At 36.7% G+C, this 20891-nt stretch overlaps 1 protein-coding gene across 2 annotated transcripts in view; it reads right to left on the reverse strand.

Annotated features, from left to right (window-relative positions):
• CFAP299 (cilia and flagella associated protein 299) overlaps positions 1-20891 on the reverse strand; it is a 442080-nt gene that overhangs the window by 103622 nt on the left and 317567 nt on the right. The gene's annotated exons all lie outside the window — the stretch shown is intronic.

Genomic DNA, 20891 nt, shown 5'->3' on the forward strand with positions numbered 1-20891 from the left:
CATAAATCAAGGTAAAATAAAATAAAGTAAAAGAGTAGCCGAGAAATTTGAGAAATCTGATCAATAGATGGGACATATTTAATAGCCCAAACTATCCATCATATGTTTGGAGTAAAGAAAAAAATATTAAAAAATTTTAAAATTACATTTTTCAAACAGACAACTTGCTTCCACTTTTAAAGTACTATTTCATAAATTAAAATTAAATCTACGAGTTTCTGAATCTTTCATAACAGTGTATTTAAAACTCACTTCTAAATTATTAGAGCATCTTTTAAAAATTTGTCTGATGGCTTTTTTTTTTTTTAATAGCTAAATTTTTTTTTTTTAATTAAACTTTAAGTTCTAGGGTACATGTGCACAACATGTAGGTTTGTTACAAAGGTATACATGTGCCATGGTGGTGTGCTGCACCCATTAACTCGTCATTTACATTATGTATTTCTCCTGATGCTATCCCTCCCCACTCCCCCAATCCCACAACAGGCCCTGGTATGTGATGTTCCCCCTTCTGTGTCGGAGTGTTCTCATTGTTCAATTCCCACCTATGAGTGAGAACATGTGGTGTTTGGGTTTTTGACCTTGCGATAATTTGCTGAGAATGATGGTTTCTGCCGGACGTGGTGGCTCACGCCTGTAATCCCAGCACTTTGGGAGGCCGAGGCGGGTGGATCACGAGGTCAGGAGATTGAGACCATCCTGGCTAACACGGTGAAACTCCGTCTCTACTAAAAACACAAAAAATTAACTGGGCGTGGTGGCGGGTGTCTGTAGTCCCAGCTACTCAGGAGGCTGAGGCAGGAGAATGGCGTGAACCCGGGAGGTGGAGCTTGCAGTGAGCCGAGATCGCGCCACTGCACTCCAGTCTGGGAGACACAGCGAGACTCTGTCTCAAAAAAAAAAAAAAAAAAAGAGAGAATGATGGTTTCCAGCTTCATCCATGTCCCTACAAAGGACATTAGCTCATCCTTTTTTATGGCTGCATAGTATGTGTCACATTTTGTTAATCCAGTCTATCACTGATGGACATTTGGGTTGGTTCCAAGTCTTTGTTATTGTGAATAGTGCCGCAGGAAAAATACGTGTGCATGTGTCTTTATAGCAACATGATTTATAATCCTTTGGGTATATACCCAGTAATGGGATGGCTGGGTCAAATAGTATTTCTAGTTCTAGATCCTTAAGGAATTGCCACACTGTTTTCCACAATGGTTGAACTAGTTTACAGTCCCACCAACAGTGTAAAAGTGTTCTTGTTTCTCTACATCCTCTCCAGCATCTATTGTTTCCTGACTTTTTAATGATTGCCATTCTAACTGGTGTGAGATGGTATATCATTGTGGTTTTGATTTGCATTTCTCTGATGGCCAGTGAAGATGAGCATTTTTTCATGTGTCTGTTGGCTGCATAAATGTCTTCTTTTGAGAAGTGTCTGTTCATATCCTTCACTCACTTTTTGATGGGGTTGTTTTTATCTTGTAAATTTGTTTGAGTTATTTGTAGGTTCTGGATATTAGCCCTTTGTCAGATGAGTAGACTGCAAAAATGTTTCTCATTTTTGCCTGTTCACTCTGATGGTAGTTTCTTTTGCTGTGCAGAAGCTCTTTAGTTTAATGAGATCCCATTTGTCAATTTTGGCTTTGTTGCCATTGCTTTTGCTGTTTTAGACATGAGGTCCTTGCCCATGCCTATGTCCTGAATGGTATTGCCTGGATTTTCTTCTAGGGTTTTTATGATTTTAGTTCTAACATTTAAGTCTTTAATCCATCTTAAATTAATTTTTGTATAAGGTGTAAGGAAGGAATCCAGTTTCAGCTTTCTACATATGGCTTGCCAGTTTTCCCAGTACCATTTATTAAATAGGGAATCCTTTCCCCATTTCTTGTTTTTGTCAGGTTTGTCAAAGATCAGATGGCTGTAGATGTGTGGTATTATTTCTGAGGGCTCTGTTCTGTTCCATTGGTCTATATATCTGTCTTGGTACCAGTACCATACTGTTTTGGTTACTGTAGCCTTGTAGTATAGTTTGAAATCAGGTAGTGTAATGCCTCCAACTTTGTTCTTTTAAATTAGGATTGACTTGGCAATGCGGGCTCTTTTTTGGTTCCATATGAACTTTAAAGCAGTTTTTTTCCAATTCTGTGAAGAAAGTCATTGGTAGGTTGATGAGGATGGCATTGAATCTATAAGTTACTTTGGGCAGTATGGCCATTGTCATGATATTGATTCTTCCTATCCATGAGCATGGAATGTTCTTCCATTTGTTTATGTCCTCTTTTATTTTGTTGAGCAGTGGTTTGTAGTTCTCCTTGAAGAGGTCCTTCACATCCCTTGTAAGTTGGATTCCTAAGTATTTTATTCTCTTTGTAGCAATTTTGAATGGGAGTTCACTCATGATTTGGCTCTCTATTTGTCTGTTAATGGTGTATAAGAATGCTTGTGATTTTTGCACATTAATTTTGTATTCTGAGATTTTGCTGAAGTTGCTTATCAGCTTAAGGAGATTTTGGGTTGAGACGATGGGGTTTTCTAGATATACAATCATGTCATCAGCAAACAGGGACAATTTGACTTCCTCTTTTCCTAACTGAATACCCTTGATTTCTTTCTCCTGCCTGGTTGCCCTGCCAGAAATTCCAACACTATGTTGAATAGGAGTGGTGAGGGCATCCCTGTCTTGTGCCAGTTTTCAAAGGGAATCTTTCCAGTTTTTGCCCATTCAATATGATATTGGCTGTGGGTTTGTCATAAATAGCTCTTATTATTTTGAGATACATCCCATCAATACCGAATTTATTGAGAATTTTTAGCATGAAGGGCTGTTGAATTTTGTCAAAGGCCTTTTCTGCATCTATTAAGATAATCATGTGGTTTTTGTCTTTGGTTCTCTTTATATGCTGGATTATGTTTATTGATTTGCATATGTTGAATCAAACTTGCATCCCAGGGATGAAGCCCACTTGATCATGGTGGATCGGCTTTTTGATGTGTTTCTGGATTCAGTTTGCCAGTATTTTATTGAGGATTTTTGCATCAATGTTCATCAGGGATATTGGTCTAAAATTCTCTTTTTTTGTTGTGTCCCTGCCAGGCTTTGGTATCAGGATGATATTGGCCTCATAAAATGAGTTGGCCTCTTTTTCTATTGATTGGAATCATTTCAGAAGGAATGGTACCAGCTCCTCCTTGTACCTGTGGTAGAATCTGGCTGTGAATCCATCTGGTCCTGGACTTTTTTTGGTTGGTAAGCTATTAATTATTGCCTCAAATGCAGAGCCTGTTATTGGTCTATTCAGAGATTCAAATTCTTCCTGGTTTAGTCTTGGGAGAGTGTATGTGTCCAGGAATTTATTCATTTCTTCTAGATTTTTCTAGTTTATTTGCATAGAGGTGCTTACAGTATTCTCTGATGGTAGTTTGTGTTTCTGTGGGATCAGTGGTGATATCCCCTTTATCATTTTTTATTGCATCTATTTCATTTTTCTCTTTTCTTCTTTATTAGTCTTGCTAGAGGTCTATCAATTTTGTTGATCTTTTCAAAAAAACTGGATTCTTTGAAGGGTTTCTTGTGTCTCTATCCCCTTCAGTTCTGCTCTGATCTTAGTTATTTCTTGCCTTCTGCTAGCTTTTGAGTGTGTTTGCTCTTGCTTCTCTAGTTCTTTTAATTGTGATGTTAGGGTGTCAATTTTAGATATTTCCTGCTTTCTCTTTTGGGCATTTAGTGCTACAAATTTCCCTCTACACACTGCTTTAAATGTGTCCCAGAGATTCTGGTATGTTGTGTCTTTTTTCTCATTGGTTTCAAAGAACATCTTTATTTCTGCCTTCCTTTTGTTATGTACCCAGTAGTCATTCAGGAGCAGGTTGTTCAGTTTCCATGTAGTTGAGTGGTTTTGAGTGAATTTCTTAATCCTGAGTTCTAGTTTGATTGCACTGTGGTCTGAGAGACAGTTGGTTATAATTTCTATTCTTTTACATTTGCTGAGGAGTGCTTTACTTCCAACTATGAGGTCAATTTTGCAATAGGTGTGATGTGCTGCTGAGAAGAATGTATATTCTGTTGATTTGGGGTGGAGAGTTCTGTAGATGTCTATTAGATCCACTTGGTGCAGAGCTGAGTTCAATTCCTGTATATCCTTGTTAACTTTCTGTCTTGTTGATCTGTCTAATATTGACAGTGGGGTGTTAAAATCTCCCATTATTATTGTATGGGAGTCTAAGTCTCTTTGTAGGTCTCTAAGGACTTGTTTTATGAATCTGGGTGCTCCTGTATTTGGTGCATATATATTTAGGATAGTTAGCTCTTCTTGTTGAATTGATCCCTTTACCATTATGTAATGACCTTCTTTGTCTCTTTTGATCTTTGTTGGTTTAAAGTCTGTTTTGTCAGAGACTAGGATTGCAACCGCTGCCTTTTTTAGTTTTCCATTTGCTTGGTAGATCTTCCTCCATTCCTTTGTTTTGAGGCTATGTGTGTATCTGCACATGAGATGTGTCTCCTGAATACAGCACACTGATGGGTCCTGACTCTTTATCCAATTTGCCAGTCTGTGTCTTTTAATTGGAGCATTTAGCCCATTTACATTTAAGGTTAATATTGTTATGTGTGAATTCAATCCTGTCATTATGATGTTAGTTGATTATTTTGCTAGTTAGTTGATGCAATTTCTTCCTAACATTGATGGACTTTACAATTTGGCATGTTTTTGCAGTGGCTGGTACCGGTTGTTCATTTCCACGTTTAGTGCTTCCTTCCGGAGCTCTTGTAGTGCAGGACTTTCAAGGAAGTTGGTCCCCTTGACAATTCTCATCAGTGAATGTGGCTTTGAGATAACCATGAATAATAATTTGATTTTTATGAGGAATTTACCTTTTTAAAGTGAATTGTCTTCTATTTGCTTATTCTAGCAACAGGGTATGCAGGAAAGAAATTGCTGTAGTGGTCATTTTACAGATGAGAAAACAGTTATGGCCAGAGATGACATGGCCTGCCTCAAGTTAGGCTGCCATTAAAGGCTCGAGGGAGAGGGAAGCAAACCTGCCAAATCTTTCAGTCTCTTGAAATTTATATTTGTTCATACAGCCTTTTTGTGCTTCCAATTGTTCCGTGAATTCACCAGAACAAGAGACAATATTTCCTTCTCCATGTATGACAGGAGAATAATACATAATAAGCATTTTTAAGGACATTCTAGACAATGTTCTAGACAACTTGTCATTTGCTCAGGACATGCTTTGCGATGATGCTGAAAATAATGATGAGGATGTGATACTGTTGATCAATTAACAAATATACCATAAATACCTACAATGGAAAGAACAGTATAATAAGTACAAAAGGAATATGAAAAAGCATAATGTATATTATTTGCCACCAAGCAGTTCACAATTCTTTTGGAAGGAAATATTTAATTCATATAAAAGGCAATAAACAATTCAAGGCAGTTGAGGAACAATTCAAAGCAGGTCGTACACACTAAAAGAATGATAAACTAAATAAGCAGTGTGTCTTTGGGGGAAGAAATGTATCACTGTTGTCTAGGACCATCAGTCCTGGCTCATTGTAAAAGTATAATGTAAATGGATTTTGATGAATTCAAGGGTTTGAAACAGATAGAAGTATCCACATATCAACAAAATCAGCAGACAAGAGTTCCTACTTTTTTCTAATGTTTAGGCAATATATCCACTCAATATGTTAAAAAATACATTGACTTTCTTCATATAATTAGAAAAAACTACTTTAAATTTCATATGGAGCCAAAAAGGGCCCATATAGCCAAAACAATCCTAAGCAAAAAGAACAAAGCTGGAGGTATCACACTACCTGACCCTGACTTCAAACTATACTACGAGGCTACATTAACCAAAACAGCATGGTACTGGTACCAAAACAGATATATAGACCAAAGGAACAGAACAGAGGCCTCCAAAATAAGGCCACACATCTAAAACCATCTGATCTTTGACAAACCTGAAAAAAGGAAGCAATGGGGAAAGGAGTCCCTATTTCATAAATGGTGTTGGGAAAATGGGCAAGCCATATGCAGAAAACTTATACTGCACCCCTGTCTCATACATTGTACAAAAATTAACTCAAGATGGATTAAAGACTTAAATGTAAGACCTAAAATCATAAAGCCCTAGAAGAAAACCTAGGCAATACCGTTAAGGATATAGGTCTTTATCCATTAAGTCTTTATCCATGACTTCATGACTTCATGACTTCATGACTTCATGACTTCATGACTAAATACTTCATGATAAAGACTTCATGACTAAAACACCAAAAGCAATGGCAACAAAAGCCAGAATTAACAAATGGGATCTAATTAAACTAATGAGCTTCTGCACAGCAAAAGAAACTACCATTAGAGTGTACAGCTAAGCTATAGAATAGGAGAAAATTTTTGCAATCTACCCATCTGACAAAGGGCTAATATCCAGAATCCACAAAGAACTTAAATTTACAAAAACAAACAAACAAACAAACAAACAACCCCATCAAATGTGAGCGAAGAATAGGATCAGACACTTCTTAAAAGAAGACACTTATGCAGCCAAAAGACACATGAAAAAATGCTTATTATCACTGGTCATCAGAGAAATGAACATCAAAACCACAATGAGATAGCATCTCACACCAGTTAGAATAGCAATCATTAAAAGGTCAGGAAACAACAGATGCTGGAGAGGATGTAGAGAAATAGGACTGCTTTTACGCTATTGGTGGGACTGTAAACTAGTTAAACCATTGTGGAAGACAGTGTGATGATTCCTCAAGGATCTAGAACTAGAAATACCATTTGACCCAGCCATCCCATTACTGGGTATATACCCAAAGGATTATAAATCATGCTGCTATAAAGACACATGCACATGTATGGTTACTTTGGCACTATTCACAATAGCAAAAACTTGGAACCAACCCAAATGTCCATCAGTGATAGACTGGATAAAGAAAATGTGGTGAGTTGATGGGTGCAGCACACCAACATGGCACAAGTATACATATGTAACAAACCTGCACGTTATGCACATGTACCCTACAACTTAAAGTATAATAATAATAAATAAATTAAAAAAAAAAAAAAAAAGAAAATGTGGCACATATACACCATGGAATACTATGCAGCCATAAAAAAGGATGAGTTAATGTCCTTTGTAGGGTCATGGATGAAGCTGGAAACCATCATTCTGAGCACACTATCAAAAGGATAGAAAACCACACACTGCATGTTCTCACACATAGGTGGGAATTAAACAATGAGAACACTTGGAAACAGGGCGGGAAACATCACATATTGGGGGAGTCCATCATGGGGAGGAGACAGGGGGAGGGGTAGCATTAGGAGAAATACCTAATGTAAATGCTGAGTTAATGGGTGCAGCAAATCAACATGGCACATGTATACATATGTAACAAACCCGCATGTTGTGTACATGTACCCTGGAACTTAAAGTATAATTTAACAAAAGGAAAAAAAATCCCATAAAATTCACCATTCTTTATAATAAAAAAAAAAACCCTTAATGAGTTGGGAATGGAAGGAATGAACCTCAAAATACTAAAGGCAACAAACCCACAGCTAACATGGTACTGAAGAGGCAAAAATGGAAAGCCTTTCCTCTAAGATCAGCAACAAGATAAGTTTGCCCACTTTCACCACTTTTATTCAGCATAATACTAGAAGTTCTCACCAAAGTCATGAGGTAAGACAAAGAAATGAAGGATATTCTAATTGAAAAGGAAAAAAATCAAATTAGCCCTGTTTGCAAATGACATAATCTTATACTTAGAAAAACCTAAAGACTCTACCAAAAAAACCCAAAAAACCAAACAAACAAACAAACAAAAACACTGTTAGAACTGATAAATGAATTCAGTAAAGTCTCAAGACATAAAATAAACATACAAAAATCAGTGACGTCTGTATATGCCAATAGCAAACAATCTGAAAAAAATCAAGTAAGTGGCCGGGCATGGTAGCTCATGCCTCTAATCCTAGCACTTTGGGAGAACTAAGCAGGTGGATTACTTGAGGTCAGGAGTTCGAGACCAGCCTGGCCAACATGATGAAACCCCATCTCTACTAAAAATACAAAAGATTAGCCAGGCATGGCACATACCATCTACTTGGGAGGCTGAGATAGGACAATCACTTGAACCTGGGAGGTGGAGGTTGCATTGAATTGAGATCATGCCATTGCACTCCAGCCTGGCTAACAGAGCAAGACTTAGTCTCAAAAATAAATAAATAAATAAATAAATAAATAAATAAATAAAATTAAGTAAGTAATTTTATTTACAAGAGCTACAAAGAATATAAAATACCTAGGAACCGATTTAGTCAAAGAATTGGAAGATCTATATAAGAACTACAAAACACTGATGAAAGGAATTGAAGAAGACACAAAAAAATTGGAAAGATATTCCATCCATGCTTGTGGATTGAAGAAATTAATATTGTTAAAATGACAATTCTACCCAAAGCAATTTATAGATTCAATGCAACCCTTATCAAAAAACCAATGTCATGCTTCACAGAAGTACAAAAAAATCCTAAAATGTCTATGGAACCCTAGAACATTTCAAAGAGGCAAAGTAATCCTGAGCGAAAAGAACAAAGCTGGAAGCATCACATCATCTGAATTCAAAATATTCTATAAAGCTATAATAACCAAATAAGCATAATACTGGCATTAAAAACAGACATATATACTAAAGGAGAAGAATAGATAACCCAGAAATAAATCCACATATTTATAGCCAACTCATTTTCAACAAAGTTTCCAATAACAAACAATGGGGAATGGACAGTCTCTTTAATAAACGGTGCTGGAGAAACTGGATAATTAGCACAGAAGAATAAAACTAGATCTTCACCTTTAACACAAAAATTAAATCAAAATACATTACAGACTGAAGTCTAAGACTTCAAATTGTAAAAGTACTAGCAAAAAACTTTGGGGAAATGCTCCAGGATATTGGTCTTGGAAATGAATTTTTGTGCAAAACATTAAAAGCACAGGCAAAGTTGGCAACAATAGACAAATAGGATTATACCAAACTAAAAAGCTTCTGCACATCAGGGAAAACATGGACACAGTAAAGAGACAATCCACAGAATGGAAGAAAATATTTACAACCTATCCATCTGACAAGGAATTAATAACCAGACTATACAAGGAGCTTAGACAATTAAATAGCCAAAAAAACAAGAAAAGAAAAAGAAATTGATTTAAAAATAAACAAAAGAACTGAATAGACATTTCTCAAAAGATGCCATACAGATAGACAACAGATAAAAAGTTCAACGTCACTAATAATCAGAGAAATGAGAATGAAACCACAACGAAATATCATTTCACCCCAGTTAAAAATGGCTTTTATCAAAAAGACAGGAACAATGAATGCTGACAAGAATGCAGAAAAAAAGGAATCCTTGCACATGGTTGGTGGGAGTGTGAATTAATGCAGCCAATATGGAAAACTATATGGAGGTTCCTCAAAAAAATTTAAAAAAGGATTTCCACATGATTCAGCAATTACACTACTGAGTATATATCAAAAATAAAGGAAATCAATATATCAAAGAGATATCTACACTCCTATGTTTATTGCAGCACTATTCACCACAGCCAAAATATAGAATCAACCTAAGTGCCCATCAATGGATGAGTGGATAAAGAAAATGTATATATACAAATAGAATATTATTCAGCCAAATAAATGAATGAATCATGTCATTTGTCATGATTCAAAAAAAAAGAATGAATCATGTCATTTGTAGCAGCATGGATAGAACTGGAAGTCATGATACAAGCCAAGTACAAAAAGACAAATATTGCATATTCATATATGGGAGCTAAAAAAGTGAGTCTCATGAAGGAAGACAGTAGATTGCTGGTGAAGAGAGGACAGGAAAGGTTGAGGGGCAAGCGAGGGGAATAAAGAGAGGTTGATTAATGGATAGAAACACACAGTTTGATGGAAGAAATAAGACCTAGTTTCATAGATCAGTACTGTGACTATAGTTTATAATAATCTGTTGTATATTTCAATGTAGCTGGCAGAAAATAATTCAAAAGTTTCTAGCATAAAGAAAAGACAAATATTTAAGATGATGAATATCACAATTACACTGATTTGATCTTTACAAATTATGTGAATATATTAAATTATCACAAAACCCCTAAAATATGTACATCTAGTATAGATCAATGAAAGACAAAATTGAAAAGAGAACATAAAAAATAATTCAGACACAATGACTTTTCTTATGGGGATAAAGAATGGCTGAACAAAGGAAATTACTTCTGTGATGGGAAAAATCAAATAAATTCGCGATATATTGTATTCATCAGGATTTTCAGTTAAAAACAGCAAAACCTATTCTAGTGAGTTTAACCTGAAAGGTATAGAAAGATTATGAAAGTTGTTCACAGGATCTTTAGGTGAACAAAAGCATCAAGTTTGGATGCTATGTAGCCTGAAGAAAATCAAGGACGAGAAAACTCAGGAGAAATATTTAATCATTCTTTATCCTTTTGGACCTATGATACTAGAAACTTTGCATTAGCAGTCCACAAAAAGTCATACAGCTCCACCATTAAGTTTTGGCAAGAGATATGATATTCAGTGAGTGTGACTACTGCTTTTTTCCCTATTTGGTGGCACGTAGGTCTAGGTCACATGAAGAGACTTAGTTACAAGAAAGCCTGGAAATATATAGTTTTATCATTTTCCAATTTCTAACATACAAGAAAGCAAGATGAAAGGAGGTTGGAAACGATGTTGAATTAGTCAATCTGCTATAGGTATTGGAAAGCTAAATTTGATGAACCTAGATGACTATTGTGAGATATAAGATGAGAAGGAAGACATAAGATGAGAAGGAGGACGGTATCCAAATGATGATATCCTTGGCTCTTTTCTTTTTTCAAATAGTAGTGGGGATATATGGGCTGGGATCAGGGTGGGATAAAGGAAAATGAAAAAAAAGTCCTGTTTTGGACAAGCTAATGTTATGGTATCTGAACCCAGTGGAGATCTCCAGTCGAATCTGACTATATGGTTCAGGAGTTGAGGGGAGAGAGCAGAAATGATAGAGATTTGTGAGCCTTCACCACGAGGTGAAAACATGGAAAAAAGGAAGAGGTAGAGCAGGCTTAGTGATATAGGAATATACACAAATCTGAATAAGACTCTGAGACATAGTTAAGGGGCTAGGAGAGAAACAGAAGCTTCTATGGAGAAGTAGTATGCCTAAGGTAGGAGGAAGAGTTTGAAAAAGGCTAAAACATAAATGATGAATACTGTCAAATGCTATAGAAGTAATCCAATTAAGGTAAATTTTGGGAAAGAACAATGCATTTAGCCACAGCAGACAATTCTAACCTCACATATATGAGACTAGAAATTTTATAAAGAAAAGAAGTTTAATTGTCTTAGTGTTTTGCAGGCTGTACAGGAAGCATAGTGGTTTCTGCTTCTGTGGAGGCTTCAGGAAACTTCCAATCATGGCAGGAGGCAAAGAGGCAGCAGGCATTTCACATGGCAGGAGCAGGACCAAGTGAGAGAGACAAGAGGTGCCACACACTTTTAAACCACCAGATATCACAAGGACTCACCCAGTATGCTGAGAACAGTACCAAGAGGATGGTACTAAACCATTCATGAGAAATCTACCCCCACAATCTAATCACTTCCCTCTAGGCCCTGCCTCCTACACTGGGGATTATATTTTAACATGTAATTTGGGTAGGGACACAGATCCAAACCATATTACCTTAAATGCAAATGATAACCAATATTTTTTCCTATTGTTTGAAGATATTATATGAAAAAAATATCCAGTTAGACTAAGAGCAATAAAGTAGAATTTAGGAGGAAATTTAAGACAATAATAAGACACACCCAGAGAGTTAATAATTTTGAAAAATTAAAATGTTTTGAAAACATTAAAGGATACCACAAATGTATAACTGGACACACAGAAGAACTGAGTAAAAGAAGTAAAAACTAATCAAAAGTTACAAAGTTTAATACTGTCCTAGCGATAGAGAAGAAAATGTGGAAAGGAATACATTATTTGACAAGAGCAAATGAGTATCATCAACAGCCCGAAATGGGATTAATTATTGTGAAGAGTAATCATAAAAGAGACTAAAAAAATGTTTTTGGAACTTGGAAAAGGAAAATTTTCTCTAGCCTTTGCCAAAGGTTGCTAGGAATTTCCAAAATATGCAGAAAATAAATTAAAACGTATCTCAGTGACTGGCAACATGGCCAAATAGAAACAGCTCCGGTCTGTAGTTCCCAGCAAGATAAATGCAGAAGACAGGTGATTTCTGCATTTCCAACTAAGATACCTGGCTCATCTCATTGAGACTGGTTGGACAGTGTGTGCAGCCCACAGAGGGTGAGCCAAAGCAGGATGAGGTGTTGCCTCACCAGGGAAGTGCAAGGGATCGCGGAACTCCCTCCCCTAGCCAAGGGAAGCTGTGAGGGACCATACCATGAGGAACAGTGCATTCTGGCCCAGAAATTACACAAGCTCTTTGCAATGCACAGACCAGGAGATTCCCTTGGGTGCCTACACCACCAGGGCTCTGGATTTCAAGCACCAAACCAGGCGGCCATTTGGGCAGACACTGAACTAACTGCAGGAGGTTTTTTTTTTTTTTTTCATACCCCAGTGGTGCCTGGAATACCAGCGAGACAGAACCATTCCTTCCCCTGGAAAGGGGGCTGAAACCGGATAACCAAGTGGTCTAGTTCAGCCGATTCCACCCCCAGGGAGCCCAGCAAATTAAGATCCACTGGCTTGAAACTCTTGCTGGCAGCACAGCAGTCTAAAGTCGATGTGGGACGCTTGAGCTTGGTGGGGAGAGGGGCGTCTGCCATTACTGAGGCTTGAGTAGGCAGTTTTCCACACACAATGTAAAAAAAGCTGCCAGGAAGTTCAAACTGGGTGGAGCCCGCCACAGCTCAGCAAAGCCACTGCCTCTTTAGATTCCTCCTCTCTGGGTAGGGCATCTCTGTAAGAAAGGCAGCAACCCCAGTCATGTGCTTATAGATAAAGATCCCGTCTCCCTGGGAGAGAGCACCTGGGAGAAGGGGCATCTGTGGGCGCAGCTTCAGCAGACTCAAAGGTTCCTGCCTGCCAGCTAGGAAGAGAGCAGCGGATCTCCCAGCACAGCGCTGGAGCTCTGCTAAGGGACAGACTGCCTCTTCAAGTGGGTATGAAAAAAAGCTCCTGCAGCTAGCTCAGTGTCTGCCCAAACGGCCACCCGGTTTTGTGCTTGAAACCCAGGGTCCTGGTGGTGGGATCTAATTAAACTAAAGAGCTTCTGCACAGCAAAAGAAACTGTCATCAGCATGAACAGGCAACCTACAGATAGGAGAAAAAATGTGCAATCTATCCATTTGACAAAGGGCTAATATCCAGAATCTACAAGGAACTTAAACAAATTTATGAGAACAAAACAAACAACTTATCGGAAAGTGGGTAAAGGATATGAACAGACACTTCTCAAAAGAAGACATTTATGTGGCCAACAAACATATGAAGAAAAACTCATAATTACAAGTCCTTAGAGAAATGCAAATCAAAACCACAATGAGTTACCATCTCACAAGAGATAGAATCGCGATCATTAAAACGTCAGGAAACAACAGATGCTGGAGAAAATGTGGAGAAACGGGAAAGGTTTTACACTGTTGGTGGGAATGCACATTAGTTCAACCATTGTGGAAGACAGTGTAACGATTCCTCAAGGACATAGAACCAGAAATACTATTTGGCCCAGCAATCCCATTACTGAGTATATGCCCAAAGGATTATAAATCATTCTACTAGAAAGCCACATGTACACATATGTTTATTGCAGCACTGTTCACAATAGCAAAGACTTGGAACCAACCCAAATGTCCATCAATGATAGACTGGATAAAGAAAATGTGGCACATATACACCATGGAATACTATACAGCCATAAAAAAGGATGAGTTCATGTCCTTTGCAGGGACATGGATCAAGCTGGAAACCATCATTCTCAGCAAACTAACACAGTAACAGAAAACCAAACACCACATGTTCTCACTCATAAGGGGTTGAACAATGAGAACACATGGACATAGGGAGGGGAACATCAAACACTGTGCCTGTCAGGGGGTGGGGGACTAGGAAGGAGGCATAACCTTAGGAGAATTATGTAATGTAAATGATGGGTTGATGGGTGCATCAAACAACCATGGCATATGTATACCTATGTAACAAACATACATGTTTTGCACATGTATCCTGGAACTTGAATTATAATTAAAAATAATAAAAATTTAAAAAATAGCAAAGTATATAAAATAGGAATGTGATACAACTGATTATTAATATAAAAATAACTAAATCTTAAAATAAGGAAAAAGCATAGATGTGTTGGTTTTTTTTTTTTTTCTTTAACAGTCTGAGAAAAATGATTCTTCAGAGACAAGATAAGTAAATTCCTAGTGACATTCCTTTTCAATGATAAGTAGCGCCTAAATTTTGCTAAACTCATGAGGCTTTTGCAGCACTTGGGACTTGGTCTGCCCCTAAGTCTCAAGAGCCACTCATCTAACATGTTTTCCTCCACTTTTCTTTGGTCACCAGCCAAAGTGCTGGCCCCTGACCAGCTCGCCCTCATTTCGCTTATCTCTGCCCTATTCCGGGACACCCATTCTTTCACACCTAGCATTCTTTTTGCTATTGACCCTTGCCTTTTATTCTAGAACACTTATCTATCACCTAGCATCTACTCTATACTGCCAATCTATTCACAGATGGGTTCTTCTACTCCCTTCTAAATAGCATGCAAGCTAAAACTTTGTATTCCCTCTTATTTAACTATAGAACCCCCAAATCAAGTAGCAGCATTTTGCTTTAACCCTCCACTGCTGTATTCAGATCATTATTTGATGATTATAACAATATGTACCTCCTCTGAGATGCCTATTATCCTCTATCCACCCTTACTGATATTATCTGAAGACTTGCTAACCCATCAACAATTTTTTTTTCTTTTTTTTTTTGAGACGGAGTCTCACTCTGTCACCCAGGCTAGAGTGCAATGGAGCAATCTGGGCTCACTGCAACCTTCATCTCCCGGGTTCAAGCAATTCTCCTGTCGTAGCCTCCTGAGTAGCTGGGACTACAGGAGCACACAACCCCATCCAATTAATTTTTGTATTTTCAGTAGAGACGGGGTTTCACCATATTGGTCAGGCTGGTCTCAAACTAGGATTACAGGTGTGAGCCACCGTGCCCAGCTCCCATCACCACTTTAACGGACTTAGCACTTTCCTATCCAACCTAGGATAACATATCATTTAACTTCTCTCTTGTAACAATCCCCATTGCTCATGTCTTTTTGGTCTTTGGTTGTATCTGACCTACTAACATTCCAAAGCAGATCGATCCAGACATTTTTTTCACTGCACTTGTAGCGACACCCCTGGGTACTGCTGAAGGAAATTTTAGGAAATTTCACAAAGCTGTGGATGGCTGCTGATAATTTATAGTTTCCAAACTCAATCGAGCCCTTTGTGACTCTTAAAACTTATGTTCAAAATTAAAGTCATTTTAATTTCTGAAGCCTGCTGTTGCTTCTGTATCACCTGTCTTGGCAAATGGCACCACCCTTGAAACCAAAGGCAAAATCCAGATGTTATCCTAGACCTCTTGTTTTTCATCACCACCCTTATAACTAATAATTTATTAAAAACACTTAATTCTATTATCTTAGCAGCTTTGTTTTGTTAAAGCAAATGTAAGATATCTCATTTCACCTGCAAACACTTCAGCATAGATCCTTATCTTGTAACATTTTTAAAGAAAACATCATGACATTATCATATCTAACAAAATACTTTCCTTAATGTCATCTAATATCTAGTTCACATTTTATTTTCACCTTTATTAACATTTAATTGACTGTCTATTTTTTATAGTTGGTTTGACCAATCAAAATTCAAGTGATATTATGTTTTGTCATACTATATCTTGACCTCTTGCATCTTTTTTCCTTTACAACAATCCCCGTTATTCTTTTTATCTTCTATGCTACTGATTTGTTGGAGAAACCAGGTCCTGAAAAACATTATCCTGAAATGTCTCACATTCTGGATATTACCGATCCAGAAAAATCATGCTGTTTGTTCTACTATCCATATTCCTCTATTCCCTGTAAACTGATTTGACTAAATGTACTATAATTTTTTTTTCTGAGTAAGAAATTTTAATATGTGATGCTCTATACTGCCTATTGCCCCAATTTTAGATCTCCTGAGCTCAATCAGTAGGTTCAGATAGTGTCAGTCTAATTACTTCATTACAAGATTTCCCATAAAATTTCATCCAGTGGTATTAGCATCTATTATTGAAAGCTACCTAAATATTTTTTCTAAGGGTTGAAAAATGGTGACTCTGTAATTCTGTCATTTATCCTGAATTTATTGCTTGAATTCTTCTATATAGCAAAACTTTTCCTTATCACTTATTTGGTTACCTTGAAATTAATTCATGCAGAAATACAAAATAAATATTTGTCTTAATTTATAGGAAATACAAAGACAGAAACACAAAAGAGTGTACAGATTATGCCAATTTATTTTTCAGAGTAGTTATATTATTTTGTATCCATGGGAAGTCTTGTATAAGTGATCTGGTTAACCCTCAACCTCAACAACACAATACATTAACAAACTGTTTTTTCCCCACTATGGTGAGTTATAAATGATCTCTCAATGTGGTTTCTATTTTTATTTACTTGATTATTTATTAGACTGGGCACCTTTTATTGGCTGTTCAGATTTTCTTTCTGTGAAGTACCTATTAAAATTTTTCCCTATTATTTTGAGTTATTCTTTTTCTTGCAAATTACAAGATTCTTTGTATTTATTTTTGGATATTGATTAATCTTTTGCTTCTTATGTATATTACAAAACATCATCTCTCAGTGTGTAGTTCTTCTTTTGTTCTTTTTTTCATTGATTTTGATGGTTACAAATCAGAATTTCTGATAGTTATCTTAATGTATTTTAAACTTTACCTCTGCAGTTTGCAGTTTGCACTTTTCTATTTTGTTGAATAAATTTCATCTTTTTTGGAAGTCATAAATATACTGTCTTATAGGATATTATAGTTTAGCTTTTGATCTTATATTTTTGACTGCCCAGTATTCATATAGCATATGGTAGTTAGGCAGTTGTTATTAAGGGAAAAAGTCCTTTTGGTATATGCAGTTCCATACTTGTTTGATTCAGAACTAAAGCCAAAATTTGAAATTAAATATTTCTTAAAGTCGCTATATCTTTACCTTTTCACATGCTCTTTTATTCTGTGTAGAGAAAAACACTATTTCTATGATTAGAGTCTTGTCTTTCATTTTTACTGTGGAAAATGTAAATGTCAATAGACAGCTGCTACTATTATGAAATGTAGCAATAGAAAGGGCCCTGCCCAACTGACGATCTTTTCAATTCAGTTTCCGTCTTGAACCAGTTTTCATCTTGACTATGTCTTCAAGATTCAGTACTTTATTTTCAACACATTTGTAATTGTAAGTGGATAGTAGGTTACAGTTTCAAGGTCCTTCACAATTCCCTACTGATATGGTTATGACAAGCATTATTCTTACCATCTGAGAGAGGATGAAATAGAGAGGAAACCACTTACTAAGTTCACAAGTAAAACAGTCATGAGAAAGGACAAGTTCTTCAGCATCCTAATTCACTGCTCACCTCCAGATCACTTTTCCTGGTTTAAGCATTTATGTCCCAAGGATGCAAGGCTGGTAAAACACACACAAATCAACAAATGTAATCCATAACATAAACAGAACCAATAGCAAAAACTAGATAATTATCTCAATAGATGCAGAAAAGACCTTCAATAAAATTCAACATCCTTCATGCTAAAAAACTCTCAATAAACTAGGTATTGATGGAACATATCTCAAAATAATAAGAGCTGTTTATGACAAACCCACAGGCAGTATCATAGTAAATGGGCAAAAGTTGGAAGCATTCCCTTTGAAAACCGGTACAAGACAAGGATGTCCTCTCTCATCACCCCTATTCAACATAGTATTGGAAGTTCTGGCCAGGGCAATCAGGTAAGAGAAAGAAATAAAGCATATTCAAATAGGAAGAGAAGAAGTAAAATTGTCTCTGTTTGCAGATGACATGATTGTATACTTAGAGAAACCCATCATCTCAGCCCAAAATCTCCTTAAGCTGATAAGCAGTTTCAACGAAGTCTCAGGATATAAAATCGATGTGAAAAAAATCACAAGCATTCCTATACACCAATAATAGACAATCAGAGAGCCAAATCATGAGTGAACTCCCATTCACAATTGCTGCAAAGAGAATAAAATACCTAGGAATACATCTTACAAAGGATGTGAAAGACCTCTTCAAGGAGAAGTACAAACCAGAGCTCAAGGAAATTGTTTGAGACGACACAAACAAATGGAAAACATTCTATGCTCATGGATAGGAAGAATCAATATCATGAAAATGGCCATACTGCCCAATGTAATTTATAGATTCAATGATATCCTCATCAAGCTACCATTGACTTTCTTCACAGAGTTAGAAAAATCTGTTTTAAATTTTGTATAGAATCAAAAAAGAGCCTAACCAAAAAAGAGCCCATATAGCAAAGACAATCCTAAGCAAAAACGACAAAGCTGAAGGCATCATTTTACCTGATATCAAACTATATTACAAGGCTACAGTAACCAAAACAGCATGGTACTGGTACCAAAACAGATATATAAACCAATGGAACAGAAAAGAGGCCTCAGAAATAATGCCACACATCTACAACCATCTGATCTTTGACAAACCTGACAACAAGCAATGGGAAAAGGATTCCCTATTTAACAAATGGTGTTGAGATAACTGGCTAGCCATATGCAGAAAACTGAAACTGGACCCCTTCCTTACACCTTATACAAAAAATAACTCAAGATGGATTGAAGACTTAAACATAAGACATAAAACCATAAAAATCCTGGAAGAAAACCTAGGCAATACCATTCAGTACATAGGCATGGGCAAAGACTTCATGACTAAAACACGAAAAGCAATTGCAAAAAAAGCCAAAACTGACAAATGGGATCTAATTAAACTAAAGAACTTCTGCACAGCAAAAGAAACTATCATGAGAGTGAACAGGCAACCTACAGAATGGGAGTAAATTGTTGCATCTATCCATCTGGCAAAGGGCTAATATCCAGAATCTACAAGGAACAGAAACAAATTTACAAGAAAAAAAAATTTATCAAAAAGTGTGCAAAAGATATGAACAGACACTTCCCAAAAGAAGATATTTATGTCGCCAACAAACATATGAAAAAAAGCTTATCATCACTGGTCATTAGAGAAATGCAAATCAAAACTACAATGAGTTACCATCTCACAACAGATAGAATGGTGATCATTAAAAATCAGGAAACAACTGATGCTGGAGAGGATATGGAGTCATAGGAACAGTTTTACACTGTTGGTGGGTGTGTATATTGGTTTAACCATTGTGGAAGACAGTGTGGCGATTCCTCGAGGATCTAGAACCAGAAATACCATTTGACCCAGCAACCCCATTATTAGGTATATACCCAAAGCATTATAAATCATTCTACTAGAAAGACACATGTACACATAATTTTATTGCAGCACTGTTCACAATAGCAAAGACTTGGAACCAACCCAAATGTCCATCAATGATAGACTGGATAAAGAAAATGTGGCACATATACACCATGGAATACTATGCAGCCATAAAAAAGGATGAGTTCATGTCCTTTGCAGGGACATGGATCAAGCTGGAAACCATCATTCTCAGCAAACTAACACAGTAACAGAAAACCAAACACCGCATGTTCTCACTCATAAGGGGTTGAACAATGAGAACACATGGACATAGGGAGAGGAATATCACACACAGGGGTCTTTCAGTGGTTGTGGGGCTAGGGGAGGGATAGCATTAGGAGAAATACCTAATGTAGATGATGGGTTGATGGGTGCATCAAACCACCATGGCACGTGTATACCTATGTAACAAACCTGCATGTTCTGCACATGTATCCCAGAACTTAATGTATAATAATATTTTTTTAAAACATATCTCAATGGTCCTGTAATAATAAGTCTTTTTTAAGTATCAAACTGCAACAATAATTTGATTTGTATCAATTTTTAAATGCCTTAAAATGAACAATGCAAACAGTGGAATAGCCAAGAATATAAAGTTACATTTAAAAATCTGAGCTGTGCATTGGGTTATGCATATTCAAAATGATGTTGAACAATTTACTGCAGCTGTTCATTATGGGCAGATGAGAGGAAATCATTTAAGCAACTTCCAGCCACCTGACTTCCACCTTTGACTAGAAGAAGCAAGAGAAGCAAGAGCAGCTCTTCAAACAGAGAGCAAGGAGATGGTTTGCATGCCAATAAGTGGAGAAGGGTGAAAAGTGTAAGTTTCTTTGTGATATATGTGAATAGTTTCAGAAAATGAAGTTGGCAGCTTCCCAGTTTTCCTCTTGGGGCCCCATGTTTATAATTCCAGTAGCTAACATTCACATAATTACAATTGCAATTTCACTTTGAGAATATTGTTGGGCTTCTTTTGTGCCTGATCGTCTGAACAGCTGTGTCTTCAAGATTAAGTGTCTACTCACTGTTTCAAATATTTTAAGAAAATAGAATGAGAATCATATCTGGTACCATTATTAAAATGAAAAAAAAGACATATTCCCATGCTCTTGAAAAATGAGGGGGTTTCTCTTTTATTTGCTCTTCAAGAACAACACATGCAAAGCATCTGTGGAGCCAACACAGC

This window comes from Macaca fascicularis, chromosome 5, assembly GCF_037993035.2.
Source record: "Macaca fascicularis isolate 582-1 chromosome 5, T2T-MFA8v1.1".
Lineage (NCBI taxonomy): Eukaryota > Metazoa > Chordata > Mammalia > Primates > Cercopithecidae > Macaca > Macaca fascicularis.